Here is an 18,968-nt window from a genome sequence, read left to right as displayed (position 1 = left end):
TAAATAAATAAAATGGATAAAAGGTTTTTTCAAGTATAAGTGAGGTGTCCTTGGAGGACTTCCAGGCAGAACTGGGGAACATATTAAAAGCAAGAGTTTTAGTATACATGTGATACCTGTGCATAGAATAAAATTCTGGGACTATCTCTAGATAGGTTATGGTACCTCTTTTTTTTTTTTTTTTGGTCACTCCGTGTGGCTTGCAAGATGTCAGTTCCCCAACCAGGGACTGAACCCGGGCCACGGCATTGAAAGCCCAGAATCCTAACCACTGGGCCACCAGGGAACTCCCTATGGTAGCTTTTAATAATTATTATTGCTTATCTATTATGCCGAAATATTTTGCAAACAAAATGTATCTCTTTTGTAGATTACTTTCAGAAACATGCTAATTGTTGTACATCTAAAAAGAAATGCATGGGTTTCTCCCAAAATATTAGGTAGTGCCTGTGGAAAGCTGAACTGGGAGATGTACCCAGAAATATCAGTGTGTGGGAAGATCCAGACCAAAGACCTAGAATCTGCCCCTCATTTACAGAAGTGGAAAACCATTTATGCCTTGTTAAGGCAATGCTGTCAGGTTTCAGCCTCCTGTGGCAGCTCAACTAGAATGCAGGAGCATTATCAGGACGTGCTGCTAAACCAGCTTGGGGCCAGAGTAAGCCAATATGATTGACCCTTCCCTAGCTTACTGTGGGACAAGGTGAGACTATGGATAACAGGAATTTATCCGTGGCATAACACCTAATACTTATAGGTTTCCTTATTAGTCTACAAGCTGTGCAGAAAAATAGATTTCCCAGGTTTGGTTAACAGCCCAGAAAGGTAAACTGGAACCCTTGCAGTAGGGATGTCTTGGATTTAATTAACCATTTTCTGGTTTGTTCTCTCTCCCATGCATGCATTTGGCTTGTCTTTGGGCTTTTTGTTTTTTTAATTTATTTTTGACTGCGTTGGGTCTTTGTTGCTGCATGTGAGCTTTCTCTGGTTATGGTGAGCAGGAGCTACTCTTCGTTGCGGTGAGTGGGCTTTTCATTGCAGTGGCTTCTCTTGTTGCGGAGCACAGGCTCTAGGCGCGTGGGCTTCAGTAGTTGTGGCACGCGGGCTCAGTAGTTGTTGCACACGGGCTCTAGAGCACAGGCTCAGTAGTTGTGGCACACGGCCTTAGTTGCTCCACGGCATGTAGGATCTTCCCAGACCGGGGCTCGAACCTGTGTCCCCTGCATTGGCAGGCGGATTCTTAACCACTGAGCCACCAGGGAAGCCCTGTCTTTTGCGCTTTAATTCTTGCTGTTCTTTTACACATATTCCACACATTAGCCAATGAACTACCACTAGTTCCCGTGCATGCTCACAATATGCCCTCAGCCTGGAATGCCCACCTACCCAATCTCTGTAAGTTCAAATCTAAATATCTCTCAAGTGCTTGCTCAAATGTCCTCCATGAAATCCTCCCTGAGCTGTCATTCCTATGAAACTTCCAAAAGCACTCGATTGGTAATTTTTTATAGCACATGTTCCTTTCTTATTTGCATTAGTTTCTGTATCACACATTGCCTACTAAAAACAAAGTTTAGCATTTTTTGTTAAATACCTAATTCTGTAAATAGATTAGGTGCTCAACAAATAACTTTTAAGGCTCAAAGACCTAAGTGTAAGAGCTAAAATTCTTAGAAGAAAAACTCTTAGAAGAAAACATAGGGGGAAAGCTTCATGACATTGGATTTGGTAATGATTTCTTAGATATGACATCAAAAGCACACAGAACAAAAGAAAAAATAGATAAATTGGACTTCATTAAAATTAAAAACTTTTGTGCATCAAAGGATACTATCAACAGAGTGAAAAGGCAACCCACTGATGGGAGAAAAATGTTTGCAAATCATGTATCTAATAAGAGATTAATATGTAGGATACATAAAAAAACTCTGACAACTCAAAAACAAATAATCAAACAACCCAATTTAAAAAATGGACAAAGGACTTATATATTAATTTGCCAGAGCTGCCATAACAAATACCACAGGCTAGGTAGCTTAAACAACAGAAATTTATTTTCTCACAGTGCTGGAGGCTGGAAGTCCAGGATCAAGGTGTCTGCAGGGTTGGTTTCTCCCAAGGCCTCTCTCTTTGGTTTGCAGATGGCACCTCCTCCCTGTGTTCTTTTCTCTGTGCACAAACATCCCTGATATCTACCTGGTGTCTTCAAACCTCCGCTTCTTATAACCAGTCAGATTGGATTAGGGCCCACTCTAATGGCTTCGTTTTAACTTAGTTACCTTTTTAAAGGCTCTATTTACAAATACAGTCACATTCTTAGGAGGTGAGGGTTAGGGTTTCGACATATGAATTTTTTTTTTTTGGTGGGGGGAACACACTTCAGGCCATAACAGACTTGACTAGACGTTTTTCCAAAGAAGATATATAAATGGCCAATAAGCACATGAAAAGATGCTTGACACCACTAATCATTAAGAAAATGTAAATCAAAGCCAAAATGAGATACCACTTCACATCCGTTAGGATGTTTGCTATTAAAAACAAAACAAAACAGAAAACAACAAGTGTTGGAAAGGATAGGGGGAAATTGGAACCCATATGCACTGCTGGTGGGAATGAAAAATGGTGCAGCCACTATGTAAAATAGTATGACATTTCCTCAAAAAATTAAACATAGAATTACTGTGTAATCCTACAATTTCATTTCCGGGTATATATCTGAAAGAATTAAAAGCAGGGACTCAAACAGATATTTGTACACCACTGTTCATGGTGGTGTCATTCACCATAGCCAAAAGATTGACACAGCCCAAATGTCCATTGATGGGTGAATAGATAAAATGGGGTATATATATACAATGCAATATGTAGCCTTAAAAAGGAATGAAATTCTGATACGTGCTACAACATGGATGAACCTTGAAGCATTATGCTAAATGAAACATACCAGATACAAAAGGACAAATAGTGTATTATTCCTTTTATTTTTTAATTAAATTTTGGGGATCCGTATTTTTTTGTTGTTGTTTTACAATGTTGTATTAGTTTCTGCTGTACAGCAAAGTGAATCTGTTACACATATAAATATACCCACTCTTTTTTAGATTCCTTTCCCATTTAGGTCACCACAGAGCATTGAGTAGAGTTCCCTGTGCTATACAGTAGGTTCTCATTAGTTACCTATTTTATATATAGTAGTGTATATATGTCAGTCCCAATCTCCCAATTCATCCCACCCTCCTCCCCCTTGGTAACTATAAGTTTGTTTTCTACATCTGTGACTCTATTTCTGTTTTGCAAATAAGTTCATCTGTACCATTTTTCAAGATTCCACATATAAGCGATGTTATATGATATTTGTCTTTCTCCTTCTGACTTAATCACTCTGTGTGACAATCTCTAGGTCCATCTGTGTCCCTGCAAATGGCGTTATTTCGTTCCTTTTTATGTCTGAGTAATATTCCACTGTAAATATGTACCACATATTCTTTATCCATTCCTCTATCAATGGACATTTAGGTTGCTTCCATGTCCTGGCTATTGTAAATAGTGCTGCAATGAACATTGGGGTGCATGCATCTTTTCAAATTATGGTTTTCTCTGGATATATGCCCTCGAGCGGGATTGCTGGATTATATGGTAGCTCTACTTTTAGTTTTTTAAGGAACCTCCATACTGTTCTCCATAGTGGCTGTACCAATAGGATTCCTTTTATATAAGGTACATAGAATAGTCAAACTCATAGAGACAGAAAGAAGAATGATGGTTGCCAGTGGCTGAAGAGGAGGAATAGGGAGTTATTGTTTAGTGGGTACAGAGTTTCAATTTGGGAAGGTGAAGAATTTCTGGAGATGTATGGTGGTAATGGTTACACAACAATGTGAATGTATTTAATGCCACTGAAATGTACACTTAAAAATGGTAAATTTGGGACTTCCCTGGTGGTGCAGTGGTTAAGAATCTGCCTGCCAATGCAGGGGACATGGGTTCAAGCCCTGGTCTGGGAAGATTCCACATGCCACGGAGCAACTAAGCCCGTGTGCCACAACTACTGAGCCTGAGCTCTAGAGGCTGTGAGCCACAACTACTGAGTCCACATGCCACAACTACTGAAGCCCACATACCTAGAGCCTGTGCTCCTCAGCAAGAGAAGCCACTGCAACGAGAAGCCCGCGCACCACAACAAAGAGTAGCCACCGCTTGCCGCAACTAGAGAAAGCCCGCACGCAGCAACGAAGACCGAACGCAGCCAAAAAACATAGATAAATAAATTTATTTTTAAAAAACGGTAAATTTTATGTCATGTATATTTTACCACAGTAAAAAAATTTTTTTTGATTAGAGAGAATCATGAAGACAGGGCCTTGGATAGAGCCCCTCTGATTCACACCCCTCACCTTCAGGGGGAGTAAACTTGAGCAATCCTTAAAAACCAGGATTTATCTAGTTCATGAAAATTTGCCGGATGAGCATTTGTTGCCTTTGTTAACCCAGGATATTCTTCTAGAGAGCTAACTTGAATTCTTCACAAATAGTTTCGTTTATTTCCTCTTTCCTTTTCCTTCCTTTCAAAAGGTATTTACTGAGGACCTCTCCTGTGTATCGCACTATTTGGGAGATATGGAGAAAGAATGGCAGTATAGATAGTAAATACACAGACTCTGGATTTAAATGCCAGTTTTGCCCCCCCATTATCTAATGGGCACATTACTGTGGGTACCTCAGCTCCCACATCTGTAAAATGGGCACAATAATACTACCCATTTCATAGAGTTTGTGTTGAATATCTTCTGTTTGTCCCTCCAGATCCACTCTGTACCTTTCTCTGCTCAGTTCTTAGCCCTGGGAAGCTGATTACATGAGCTGCATCAATGGTCACCCTTGCTCTTTAGCTGCAATTTGGATTTGGGCAATGCGGATCCCTGGTAGGAGATCAGAGGGAGATAGGAACAGAGTTGTTTTGTTTTGTTTTGTTTTTAATCCCTGGCTTTCTCCCTGTGGGGTTGCTGCAGAATGGCTGCCTCTTAGACCAAAGGTTATAGCTTTGACCAAGACAGCCCTCTCCACATGGCTTTCTTTTCCTGAGCTTCCATAAACATTCCCTCCCTTTACAACGTCAAGTCTAGTAGGAGGGGTCATGTTCATATTAACTAGCTACCACAGAGGACATGAGTGCCAAGAGAAGGGCAGTGCCTTTTGAGTAACTCAGCACAGTGTTCTGGTTCTTCATCATTAGCAGCCAGATCCCAGAGGGCATTGAATATGTCATAATAAATAGTTTGAAGACGACTCAGCCAGCCCTAGAATGAAAGCTGTAAGAGGACACGGCCCTCATCTCTTTTATTAACTATCCTCTCTCCAGTGTCTGGTACCTAGTTAGTGATCCTTCGATATTTAATGAATAAATGAATGAATATTGAAAAAACAGCTCTGAACAAAATGGAAGGAACTAGTGCTTAAAACTGACTTCCATTTTATGTTTGTATTATATGCTCAGTGCCTACTTTTACAAGCTGCTCTTACTAAGCTTATGGTCAGTGATCAATATATGTCTCTTGTTATACAATATGGGTAACAATGATACTGATGTCAAGGAAAAGGAGAATTTCTTATTGTCTTTAAAACTGTAGTTGAAATCATGGACAAATAGTCTAGTGATTTGCATTGAATTTTAAAGGTTTTTTTTTATTTTTTGGCTGCATTGGGTCTTTGTTGCTGTGCACGGGCTTTCTCTAGTTGCGGCGAGCAGGGGCTACTCTTCATTGCAGTGTGCGGGATTCTCATTGTGGTGGCTTCTCTTGTTGCGGAGCACGGGCTCTAGGTGCTCGGGCTTCAGTAGTTGTGGCACACAGGCTTAGTAGTTGTGGCTCAAAGCCTCTAGAGCGCAAGCTCAGTAGTTGTGGCGCCCGGGCTTAGTTGCTCCGCGGCATGTGGGATCTTCCCAATCAGGGCTCGAACCCGTGTCCCCTGCATTGGCAGGCAGATTCTTAACCACTGCACCACCAGGGAAGTCCCTGTTTGTTTGTTTTGTTTTTAAGGTTCTATTGCAGAATTTTTTCAATTAAAAAAATCTGAATTTTATATTTTGAAAATGTTAACTACAGAATTTTGTTCTTCTTATATGAATTATTTAATTATCAAGCAGTAATAAAAAATGAATAAATATCTTTTAAGCCACCATAACAGTCAAATTCCTATTATAGCCATAAAGATAACAAATATAACAATATTACTTAAACTATGGAATACCTACCTGGTGAAATGCTAGGTAGTCAATAAAACTTAAGTAACAATGACATAGGATTGCTTATTGTATTACGTGAAAAGAGTAATATAAAAAAATTTTTATATGGATGAATATTACAATGTAAGAGAAAAGTCCAACAAACACTTAGGCATTAATAAAAGCTAATGGTTGTCTGGATGGTTGTACTGTAAATAACTTTTCCTCTTACTTTAAAATTTTTTTTCCAAATTTTCTAATATAAGCATATATTATTTTCATAGTGAAAAAATATTAAAGCATAGTAAGTCTATCATCTAAAATACAAATTATTTTCGTTACTAATAGAGAGAAGATATACAAATTAAAAAGAAATAAAAATTATTCCTTTCGACTCTGATGAAAAGGATAAATACACTTAAATACCATTTAGAACACAAACTGACTTTTTCAGGTTTCTAACAAGCCTGCAAATTCCATTATGTGATACTCATTTTACTATTATTATTATCATCATAATTTATTACTCATTTTTATTTTACTGAAATTTTGTTATAATTAAAGCACAGATGGGTAGGACAATCTTAATCTATAGAGCTACTGTCCAGTTCCTCTGTGTCAAAGTAGCAAATGAAAAGGATTTGGATTGGTAATGTTAGCCTAAAACAATAAAACAGCCAGTTATTTGACCAGCAAAACAGGTTTATGCAGGAGCAGGAAAAAATTGTTATTTGGGACATGCAAGTATGGTGAACTACATGCAAGCCCTTTAAAACAAAGGAGGGGAAACTCATAGAAGAGAAGGGGAAGTTAGGATAAGCTGTTATAAACAAAAAGTACATTACAGGAATTTGGGAGTTCGAGGTACAGTGGCCTTTCACTGGCTGAGTTGTGACAGTCCGTCACTGGATGAGCTCTTGCCAGGCAAGGAGAATATCTTTCTTCCTCTGGCTGATGGTGGTAAAGTAGTGTCACTTTCTGCTGGAGATGCGAAGTACATCTCTTCCTATTGGGATCAGTATTGATGTTGAGTGGTGTGTGCATGAGAGCTCCCCCTTCTGGCCTCCTGACTCCATTTTAGTGAGCTTTCCCTTTATTAATTTTCACACTAATAAGGTTACGTCGAGTTTATTGTCTCGTATTTTCCTTGTTTCTTCTAGACTACTGGAAATTTTGATCTACTGTGATGTTGTGTTTCAATAGGTAGGGTAAAGTAAGTTACTCTGTCAGGGTGAGTTTAGGTGCCTGAGACGAAAGAAAATAGAGCTAGGGTAATTGCTACTCATCAGAACAGAGAACTCTCCAACATCCTTGTGAAGAGTAACTGGACTTTACCAGTTTAAATTTTTACCCAGAAACGTTTACATTTTTTATTTAATCTTGCCGAAACACTATTTGTCAGTCAATGACTAGAGGTAGGGTGAAAGCTAATTGTCAGCTTTAAGATGTAGGTTTTAAAACTTCTGGGATCCAGGTAGAGTAACGAACAGATGATTTGAAACAATTCCCTTGAATTGATTGTTATACAAACGTGAGTTTCTTTCAGCATGAAATTAAATATGATCTTATTTTGTGCCTCAAAAAAAACAAAAAAACGTTTCTCATGTCGGGGGAAGTAACCTGATCTTTGACTTTCAACCAGTAGGCAGTACAGTCCCAGCCAGGTCCATCTCCTGCCCATGTTGATATTATAAGAAGATAGAAGAGGTGGTGGATATCCTCGTTTTCTGAAGCCCTAGAAAACATCTCTAGTGTGTATATATATGATCAGGCCACCCAAGATGGCTGTTCTCTTGCTCTCTGTCCATCCCCTGCTCGACCAGTGCCTGCTTCACCCTACTCACCTGACCGACCTTCCTACGTACTTGCCCTGGGCCCCAGCTAAAGATTGTTCTAACTTTAGCCACCAAGGTAGCATATCAAAGGGGTGGTGAGGGGCGTACCCCTCTGCTAGTTTCCCTGGTAAACGATGAGCCAACCTGATGTCAGCTCCCCCATAACTGGTAACCCCCAATCCCCTCCACGGTCCCCACCTCCAACCCCCCCCCCCACCCAGAACACTACTGCCACGTCCTGCCCATTATCCACGGTAGGGGTGTCACTCCAGGACCTTGCTTCAGACATGTAAATCCCCCTGTCCATTAAACCACTGAAGTCTCTGTTGCTGACTCCATGCTCTTTCTTCTGTCTTAAAGCTGGGCAAGTGCAGGGCTTCCGAGCCTGCGGGTTGTAGCCCAACATATATATATATATAAAATTTCTATCTCTAGTAGCTAAGTGTCTGATATATTTTCAAAACAAGGTAAAACTATGACATATTATAAATGTATAATATTTATAAAATAAGAAATTATGTCAAAGATTTTATGTCAAACATACGTCAAAGATTTTCTGTAGCTCATTAAGTGATGAGAGAACTGGGAAATTTCTTAAAAGTGGTTCAAAGGAGAAGTCAAATTTATATGGAGTAAAGAAATGTTGAATGAATTTACAAATGGAAGCAAAACTGGATTTTTCTACAGGAGTGGGTGGGTAGGGAAGTCAATCCCACCTCCATCCAGGCAGAATTTTTTACATGTCTGAGGATGTTAAAGGCAGAATAGTCCTTGCCTCCCCCTACCTCCAAGATGTCCACATTCTCATCCTTAGAACCTGTAAATATGTTAGGTTACATGGCGAAGGGGAATTAAGTTTGCAGATAGAATTAAGATGGCTAATCAGCTGACCTTAGTACAGAGAGAGTATCCTGGATTATCCAGGCGAGCCCAACACACACACACACACACACACAAATTAAGACCTCACACTATAACGGCAGAGCTTATGGAGCTTACTTTGGGGCAGCAAATAAAAGTAGGAATGTATTCCTAATGAGATGAGTGACTCAGCACTTAGCAATTGCAAAAATGCTCTATCCAACCACAGGATCATTAATCACTGACGGAAGCAGAAATGAGCAAATTGATGACTTGATGGTTCAGTAGAATTCCCCTTGAAAACTGGGAAGAGCCAAATCATCAATAACTCTGGAATCAATTCTTGCTCCATCAGCCAATTTCTAGCCAAATGGAGTAATGGCCTCTTGGTAGCCAACTGCTTCAGCTACAGGGTTTGTGTTACAGCAGAATTTTCTTTCTTTCAATTAAAATAAGCTGGGTAAAACTTAGAACTTGACTCTCATCCTATGTAAACTCTTATCAAGTAGAAACTGACTGACAGGCACTGAAAAAAAAAGCAAAAATATAAAAAGCATGAGCTAAAAAAATGATGATTGAAGTGGAATTATATTGTTTTTGCTTTCCTGGCATTCATACCTCATCTTTTCATAGCAACACACTCAGAGTTTCAGATGAGGCTGATGCCACACATATTCCTCTTACTACTCCATTTAAACAAAGGTGGGTGAATGACCCAAGCCTGGCCCTTCTGTCTCACCGATTGGTTTAAGAATTTATAGGACCAGACTTGACCCAATGAGAATCAAGCTTGGACCATTATTTGAAAGTACCAGGCAAGAAGCACTTTCTATGGGCTGGTCTTGCTAACCTGGTGGAATATGAATTGGAGTTAAGGGAGGATCAGCTTGACAATGAAGTCAACTCAGAAGTAAGCAGAAACCAGAACACAGATTCCTTTGATATCGTTTGTACTCTTAGGCCCAGTCATGCCTGTTACAAGATCGTTTAACTCTGGTCTCTTCAAAGTAGCCAATTATCAATATTTTGTACCTTTTCCCGCTTAAGTCCACTTGGGCCTAATTTCTGTAACTTGCAATCAAGAGAGTCCTGACTAAGATGACCATGTAGATTTGGGAAGCTATCTCAGTACTGTTAAAAGATAAACTGAGGTATATTAAAAATGTTAAGAGTTTATTTCAGCAAAAATCAATTCTAATCCAGCACTGCCAAACCAGAGGTACTCAGAAGCTCCACTGACAGGAACTAGGGGAAAGACTTTTATAGGAGAAGGGCAGAAGCAAAGCAAGGAAACAGCTTAAATGGTTGCGTTATTTGGAAAAGCTTAGTTGGCTGTTTGCAATTGGTTGTCCTTAGGTTTTGATTTCTTAACCTTGAGGTATGAACAGGCTTAGGTTTTGGTTTGCTTAGTAGGCTGATAAGGTATTAGAACCACCTTGGTCTAATGGTCTCCTTATTTAATTAACACTACCAAACAGATGGATCGAAGAAGAAAGTAAAGAAATTCACTAGGGGAAAAAAAGAAAAATTCCAAGTGTTAAAAAACAAAAACAAAGAAGGGGGTTAAATATCATTCATACATTAAACATAACGCAAATCACAAAACTATTCACAATACTTCCCACAGGAGAGAAATGATAGATGTCATGGCATTCAATAGTCAACATTAACAGCGAAAGCTCTTACAGAACCAAATGTCTTGGTTTCAACTTCTCCCACTACGACCTCAGTATATTTTATGCTGTCCCTAAATTTCCTGAAACACTGTCCTGGGATCCATATCAGCATCTATAGTTTTGTTTGAAGTGTGGGGGAATGACGCAGAAATGGAGAAAATACAGTCTGACTTTGAGAGCCTTAAGCTCCAGGGAAAGACAATAGAAAAAGAAAATCTGTCACTAAAAGTGAGTAGCATTTGTAAGAATGGTAGTTATCCCCTTATTTTTATCCATTCAAAAGAAATTATTTCTTCTTTGAAATCTTTCTAGAACCTCCATTGTAGGCTGTACATGCAGATGTAGATCTGTGGTCCTTTTTAGTGTATTTTCAGCACATCTGAGAATGCAGAAGAGGCAAAGAGAATGAAATCAAAATAACTCAATTGTTAGAATAATATGATTAAGTTGATTCAGTCAGGAAAACAAAGTCAAACTATTAAAAAGAGTTTTGATGGGGAATATCATCTTTCATAAATCAGCAAGATTTGGAAAGCAACCTTGTTTGTGCCCCCTTTTCATTTATCTTAATTTAGCAGCTTCATGGAGCGAGGCCTGGCAGTTTCTAGTTCAGCTTGGGGTCTAAGGTTGTGGGACAGATTGTTCCTCCATCCATCCCCCATATATTCACTTAGTATTTTGATTCAGCTTTGAAAGGGAAAGGAAATTTTTCAACTCATAACAAAGGACTAGTATCAAAACGTAATTTTAACATTTAAACATAAATTTTAAAAACTCCAACAAATAATAATGGATAATAATAATAAAAGACAAACAACACAATAGAAAAGAAGAAGAGAAAAAAGAAGAGAAAAAGAAGAGAAAACCTAAATGGCCAATAAAGTTGTGAAAAGATGCTCAACCTCATTGCTACTTAGGAAGATGCAAATTAAAACAATGATATGCCATTTCATACACATAAGATTGGTGAAAACTAAAAATAACAAGTGTTGGCAGGGATTAGGGATATTCTCATACACTAAGTACAACCACTCAGAGGAGTAAATTTGCAATTATTTTTATATGCAAGGTTGAAGATACCCTATGGCTTACCCATTCCACTTCAAATATTTACTCTAGGGCTTCCCTGGTGGCGCAGTGGTTGAGAGTCCGCCTGCCGATGCAGGGGAGACGGGTTCATGCCCCGGTCCGGGAAGATCCCACATGCCACGGAGCGGCTGGGTCCGTGAGCCATGGCCACTGAGGCTGCGCGTCCGGAGCCTGTGCTCCGCAACGGGAGAGGCCACAACAGTGAGAGGCCCGCGTACGGCCAAAAAAAAAAAAAAAAATTGTAGAAGGATACAAAACTGTGCTGTATTTTATTCTCCATGTACCTAGGTAATAAATACATATGCAAGACAACTATAAAAACATGAACAGAAAGTTCAGTGAAGAGGTAGCTCTGGATAGTTAGGATAATGGAATGGGGATGGGTTTCAACTGTATATGTATTGTTTTATAAAAAAAGAAACAATATAAAGTAAATATGGCAAATGATTAACTTCTGACACATGTACCCCTGAGAGTATAAAAAGGTTTTCTAAAAGATATACTGGCACTGATAGTTTTAATGGAATGGACCAAACAATAACTTCCATGTACTTGTTTTCCTAAAAGTTATCTTTCTAAGAACTTGTCACACTGGTTCTTTCTGACCTCCTTTTCACATTTTGAAAGGCATCTTACTCAATCTTCTGAGTCTCAGTAGCTGTCAAATTTTCTAGAGCACTGAACAAAGGGACAATTTAAAATATCAGATTAGATATTGAGAAAAAATTTGACTCAGTAACCATGTAAACAAATCCTTTTGCAATCTGGGTGACTTTTGCATGGGAGGAAAAAAATCTTTTCCCTCTACCCTTCCTAGTTTCATTGGCTGGGGTCCTATAAATTAGACTGACAAAAAAGAGTAACAAGAAAAACAAACTGAAGTTTCTTAACATGATTCATACACATGGGAGTAACTCAAAGGGGTGGTTAGAACTTGGGCTTATATAGCATCTCAACAAGAAAAGTGACAAAATAAAGGAAAAGGACTTTTGAGTTTCTAGGGTGGCAAATTGTGGGAAGGCAAATATATATGGGAACTAATGGAAAATAAGGGTTAGTTAGTAAAGTTTGTTATGTACAATAGATTGCTTTGGTGCCGTGTCTGGGCTGGTAAGGGTAACTTTTGTCCTTCCTGGTAGAGAGAGGAGGGGGAAGAACTTTACAAATTTATGTTCTGTTTTTAGGCAAATGGAGGAGAGGGCAGAGAGCTTGTACCTGCTGCTTCTCAATTTCCTTCAGCTTAAAATAACCCTTATAGCAAAGTGGCATATTCTGCTGCTGTTCACTTTCAATTACTTGTTTTCAATACCAGTGGAGGACCAAATTGAGTTGTCAGTTGATTGATCGTTATATACAATACCTGATAATAAATTACTGTATGATTTTTGGCATATTAAAACTCAGAAGTCATTATATTGCTATAACAAAATACCTTCTGTTCTCTTCTAAACTTTTTCTTTTTTTGGTCCTCGTCGTTGCGCACACCTTCTCCAGTTGCTGCGAGCGGGGCCACTCTTCGCTGCAGTGCACAGGCCTCCCATTGTGGTGGCCCCTTCCGTTGCAGAGCATGGGCTCTAGTCGCACGGGCCTCAGTAGTTGTGGCATGTAGGCTCAGCAGTCATGGTGCACCAGCTCAGTTGCTCTGCGGCATGTGGGATCTTCAGGGACCAGGACTCAAACCCATGTCCCCTGCATTGGCAGGTGGACTCTTAACCACTGTGCAACAAGGAAAGTCCCTTCTAAACTTTTTAATATGGAAAATCTGAACACAGAGATGAAATCGGATAATAAGAATGAATACTCATATCTTCCACTTTGATTGAACAATTGTTAACATTTTGCTACATTTGCTTTTGTTCTATCTGTCCATCCATCTACCTAGTTTTTTTTTTTTTCTGAAACTTTTGAATACAAGTTGCAGACATCCAGAAACTTTACCTGTAAATCACACACCCCTCAAAAATAATTAACAATAATCACATAATGTCATCTAATATCCATTCCATAATCAAATGTATATAATTGTCCCCAAATTTCTTTTATTGCTAGTTCCCAATCTAGAATCTAGACAATCAAACCATGCACTTGGCTATTATGACTTTGTACATGCTTTTAATTTGGAATAACTCTCCCACCTTTTATAATGATACTTACTTTTTAAAAAAGTTTTATTGGAGTATAAATGTTGTGTTAGTTTCTGCTGTACAGCAAAGTGAATCAGTTACACATTATACATATATGTACTCTTTTTTAGATTCTTTTCCCATATAGGCCATTACAGAGTATTGAGTAGACCTCCCTGTGCTATACAGTAGGTCCTTACAGTTATCTATTTTATTTATAGTAGTCTGTATATGTCAATCCCAATTTATCCCTCCCACCCTTTCCCCTCTGGTAACCACAACTTTGTTTTCTACATCTGTGACTCTATTTCTGTTTTGTAAATAAGTTCATTTGTACCATTTTTTTAGATTCCACATATAAGCGATATCATATGATATTTGTCTTTCTCTGTCTGACTTACTTCACTCAGTATGACAATCTCTAGGTCTATCCATGTTGCTGCAAATGGCATTATTTTGTTCTTTTTCATGGCTGAGTAATATTCCATTGTACATATGTACCACATCTTCTTTATCCATTCCTCTGTTGATGGACATTTAGGTTGCTTCCTGATACTTACTTTTTGAAGGGTTCAGGCCAGTTATTCTGTAGAAGGTACTTCATTTTGATTTTTATCTCATGGTGTTGTTTAACTTGTTACTCTCTTTACATTTTCTGTAAACTAAAAGTTAGGTCTAGATGGGCTGTATTTGATTTGGAGTAGATAATCTGTCAAGAATTTCTTTAGAAAATGTTGTGAATATTATGTCACATCAGGAGACAGTGTCAAGATAACCCACTACATTCATGGTGCTAAATTTAATCTCTTGATTAAGGTTTAACTGCCATGTTGCTCCATGGAAAAGATTCAATTTTTTTTTTAACTAAGGAAAATTCTAATACCTAAAGGAAATGGGAGGAAAGGGCTGAGGGAATGTCATAAACAAAGATACATAGTGGTATGTAGGACCCAGCTCATACTGGCTTGCAAAAGCTGACTGTCAAGTTCTTAAGAACTGGTGAGCTGGCTTCTATGCACAGCTGCTATTAAAATTTTTAACTGTATACATTTACAATAAGTTATATTAAAAATAGATACTATTCAAAACTCAGTTCCTAATTATTTTTACTACAGCACTATATTGGATACCATTATCAATGTTAGATATTTTATTTATTTCTATAGTATCTACACAATGGAAATATTATATAATGGGGTGTAATGTTCGTCTCTTCCCAACTACATGTTCAGTGACATTATGTTGACAGTTTGAAATTGATCATGGTGGGATCATTTACACCATGGAAATATCAGCAAACACCATAAATCAGGGGTTGATTTATTGTTTTGTTGATAGTCTAGACTTAAAAGTGATGAAGATAATGTTAATAATATAGATTAAACTTAAAAATGTGTTATGTCTGTAGCTGTTACACTGTGAATAGCATTAAAAAACTGAGTAAGCAGTCTTCCAATATTCAGAAACTATTATTCAAGTCAGCAAAGAAGCTGATCACATTATTTTTGAAAGAGTAAAGTTTCAATATATGTCACTTTCATCTTACTGCTTAAAAAAATATCAAGCAACGTTCATGGAACTACACTGGTTCATCAATTGCAACCATATGTTGCTATGTCTACAAGAGTTCAGCAAAAATCAACAGTATTCTGTGAGAATCAATTGGCTATATGGAATTTACAATAGAAGACACTTATATTTTAGTATTTTTATAATAAGAGGATCCTTTAAATCAGTAAAACATATATATGGACTGAACTGTATCCCTCCAAAATTCATATGTTGAAGCCCTAACCCATAATGTGACTATATTTGGAGATAGGATTTTTAGGAGGTAATTAAGGGTAAGTGAGGTAATAAGGGTGGACCCCTAGTTTGATGGGACAGGGTGGCCTTATTAAAAAAGGAAGAGATCTCCCTCTCTCTCCGTCTCTCTTTCCCTCCCTCCCTCCCTCTCCTTACACATGCACCCACCTGGAAGGTCATGTGAGCACATAGTGAAAGGGCAGCCACTTACCAGTTAAGAGAAGAGGCCTCAGAATGAATCCTACCTGCCAGCACCTTGATCTCGGACTTATCAGCTTCCAGAACTGTGAGAAATAAATTTCTGTTGTTTAAGCCACCCAGCCTGATGTTTTGTTAGGGCAGATCAAGCTTAGAGACACACACATATATACACACACACACACATACACATGCACTCCTGGTAGGTACACAAATAATTATAAGAAATGTTAGAGAGTGATAACAATAGGGATGGAATAGGATAGTTATACAGATAGTTGTAGAAGTCCCACTAGGGGATTACAGATAGGGAAACCCAGGGAACTTTGGGAGACCACTGTAAGTTAATAATCATTCAAGAAACATTGTGGGGACTTCCCTGGTGGCACAGTGGTTAAGAATCCACCTGCCATGACATAAATCAAGGCAAGATCCTTTTTGACCCACTTCCTAGAGAAATGGAAATAAAAACAAAAATAAACAAGTGGGACCTAATGAAACTTCAAAGCTTTTGCACAGCAAAGGAAATCATAAACAAGACCAAAAGACAACCCTCAGAATGGGAGAAAATATTTGCAAATGAAGCAACTGACAAAGGATTAATCTCCAAAATTTACAAGAAGCTCATGCAGCTCAATGACAAAAAAACCAGGGGCTTCCCTGGTGGCGCAGTGGTTAAGAATCCACCTGCCAATGCAGGGGACATGGGTTCGAGCCCTGGTCCGGGAAGATCCCACATGCCGCGGGGCAACTAAGCCTGTGTGCCATAACTACTGAACCTGTGCTCTAGAGCCCACAAGCCACAACTACTGAGCCCATGTGCCACAACTACTGAAGCCTGTGTGCCTAAACCTGTCCTCCACAACAAGAGAAGCCACTGCAATGAGAAGCCCGTGCACCACAACAAAGAGTAGCCCCCACTCACCACAACTAGGGAAAGCCCACGTGCAGCAACAAATACCCAACGCAGCCAAAAATAAATTTAAAAAATTAAATTAAAAAAAATAATAAATAACAAAAAAACAACCCAATCCAAAATTGGGCAGAAGACCTAAATAGACATTTCTCCAAAGAAGATAAACAGATTGCCAACAAACACATGAAAGGGTACTCAACATCACTAATCATTAGAGAAATGCAAATCAAAACTACAATGAGATATCATCTCACACCGGTCAGAATGGCCATCATCAAAAAATCTAGAAACAATAAATGCTGGAGAGGGTGTGGAGAAAAGGGAACCCCCTTGCACTGTTGGTGGGAATGTAAATTGATACAGCCACTATGGAGAACAGTATGGAGGTTCCTTAAAAATCTACAAATAGAACTACCATACAACCCAGCAATCCCACTACTGGGCATATACCCTGAGAAAACCATAATTCAAAAAGAGTCATGTACCGGGCTTCCCTGGTGGCGCAGTGGTTGAGAGTCCACCTGCCGATGCAGGGGACACGGGTTCGTGCCCCGGTCTGGGAAGATCCCACATGCCGCGGAGTGTTTGACCTCATAGGGTCAGACACTCTCCTGCTCCATAAGAAGGAGGAACTGCTGATGTAAACCTGATGGCTACTCGAAGAATGAGGAAGAAGGGGGTCGTTTCTCCCTCCTCCACTTTCCTTTGATTATAAAAATGTAGCCCACTTAATCCTTGGGGCAAAGCTCCCTCGCCTACCTGCTTGCATCTCTCACAAAGGTCCTATATTAATAAAGCTACTTCTTGCCTATCACTTTGCCTCTCGATGAATTCCTTCTGCGCTGAGACACAAAGAACCTGAGCCTCAGTAAGTCCAGACATGAGTTGACTGATTCTAATTAAAAGTCTGTGGGTTCAAGTCCCATTCTGGGTTTAGGCTGGGTTCGAGTCCCGGCACATGGGTTCAAGTCCCAATCAGAGGTGAACGGTTTCAATAAGTGCTATAAAAATATGGAGTAAATGATATGTGAGGAGTGCAGAAGATGTGGCATTTTACCTTAGATGGGTAATCCAGGCTGAAGATCCTGAGGACTTGAACTTGGGCAGTGGCCTTAGAAAAACAGCAGTTTACTGTAGTTTCTTTTTTAAATATATATTTATTTATCTTTGGCTGCGTTGGGTCTTTGCTGCTGTGCATGCACTTTCCCTAGTTGCGGTGAGCAAGGGCTACTCTTCGTTGCGGTCTCTGGGTTTCTCATTGCGGTGGCTTCTCTTGTTGCTGAGCACGGGCTCTAGGCGCACGGGCTTCAGTAGTTGTGGCATGCAGGCTCAGTAGTTGTGGCTCGCGGGCTCCAGAGTGCAGGCTCAGTAATTGTGGCGCACGGGCTTAGTAGCTCTGTGGCATGTGGGACCTTCCCGGACCCGGGCTCGAACCCATGTCCCCTACATTGGCAGGCGGATTCTTAACCACTGCGCCACCTGGGAAGCCCCTACTTTGATTTCAAGATGGCACCATTTGACTTGTCAGCTACAGCAGACTAGCTCCTAAACTACTCATGGCTACTGGTGGAACTCTACACATCTAAGAGAAGTCAGAGTATTACAGAGTCATGGTTTTCAAGTGGGGTACCAGCTGCCTGTATATCTCTAGTCAGCTTCCTGCCCCCAAACCCCTCAGATTTTATTCTCAATGTCCTGCTCTTCTAAGTCTTCCTTCTCTACAGCTCTTCTCTAGGTCTCAAAAGATGACCTTCCGGGCTTCCCTGGTGGCGCAGTCGTTGAGAGTCCGCCTGCCAATGCAGGGGACACAGGTTCGTGCCCCAGTCCGGGAAGATCCCACACGCCACGGAGCGGCTGGTCCCGTGAGCCATGGCCGCTGAGCCTGCACGTCCGGAGCCTGTGCTCCACAACGGGAGAGGCCACAACAGTGAGAGGCCCACGTACCACAAAAAAAAAAAAAAAAAAAATGACCTTCCTTCTCCAGCACACCCATATCTAGTCAGTCATCAAATCTTGGATGGCCTCTCCAAGTCATCTTTCCTCTTCTCTTCCCCCATAACACTGCCTGGTTCAGAATCCCATCACTTCTCTGCTATATATATGCAATGGCCTCCCTATTAAGCACCAGGCTTTTGATATGCCTCTCTGATCATCCTCTTATCCTGCTTCCAGAGTGATCTTTTTATATCTCACAATGTCACACTTCTTAAAATTGTACCATGGTTCTCTGGATTTCGGGTC

General features: G+C 39.7%; 1 long non-coding RNA gene across 1 annotated transcript in view; it reads right to left on the bottom strand.

Moving 5' to 3' along the window:
• Nucleotides 1–16,794, bottom strand: part of LOC117200836 (uncharacterized) — a 36,901-nt gene extending 20,107 nt beyond the window's left edge. The window contains exon 1 of the long non-coding RNA XR_007477299.1: nucleotides 15,825–16,794. This is a non-coding gene — a long non-coding RNA (uncharacterized LOC117200836). The remainder of the gene's footprint in view (nucleotides 1–15,824) is intronic.
• Nucleotides 16,795–18,968: the final 2,174 nt, after the last annotated feature.

The sequence above is a fragment of the Orcinus orca genome, chromosome 4 (genome assembly GCF_937001465.1).
Source record: "Orcinus orca chromosome 4, mOrcOrc1.1, whole genome shotgun sequence".
Classification (NCBI taxonomy): Eukaryota; Metazoa; Chordata; class Mammalia; order Artiodactyla; family Delphinidae; genus Orcinus; species Orcinus orca.
The sequence above is the reverse complement of the archived record's forward strand: the minus strand, read 5'-3'. Positions and strand labels throughout refer to the sequence as shown.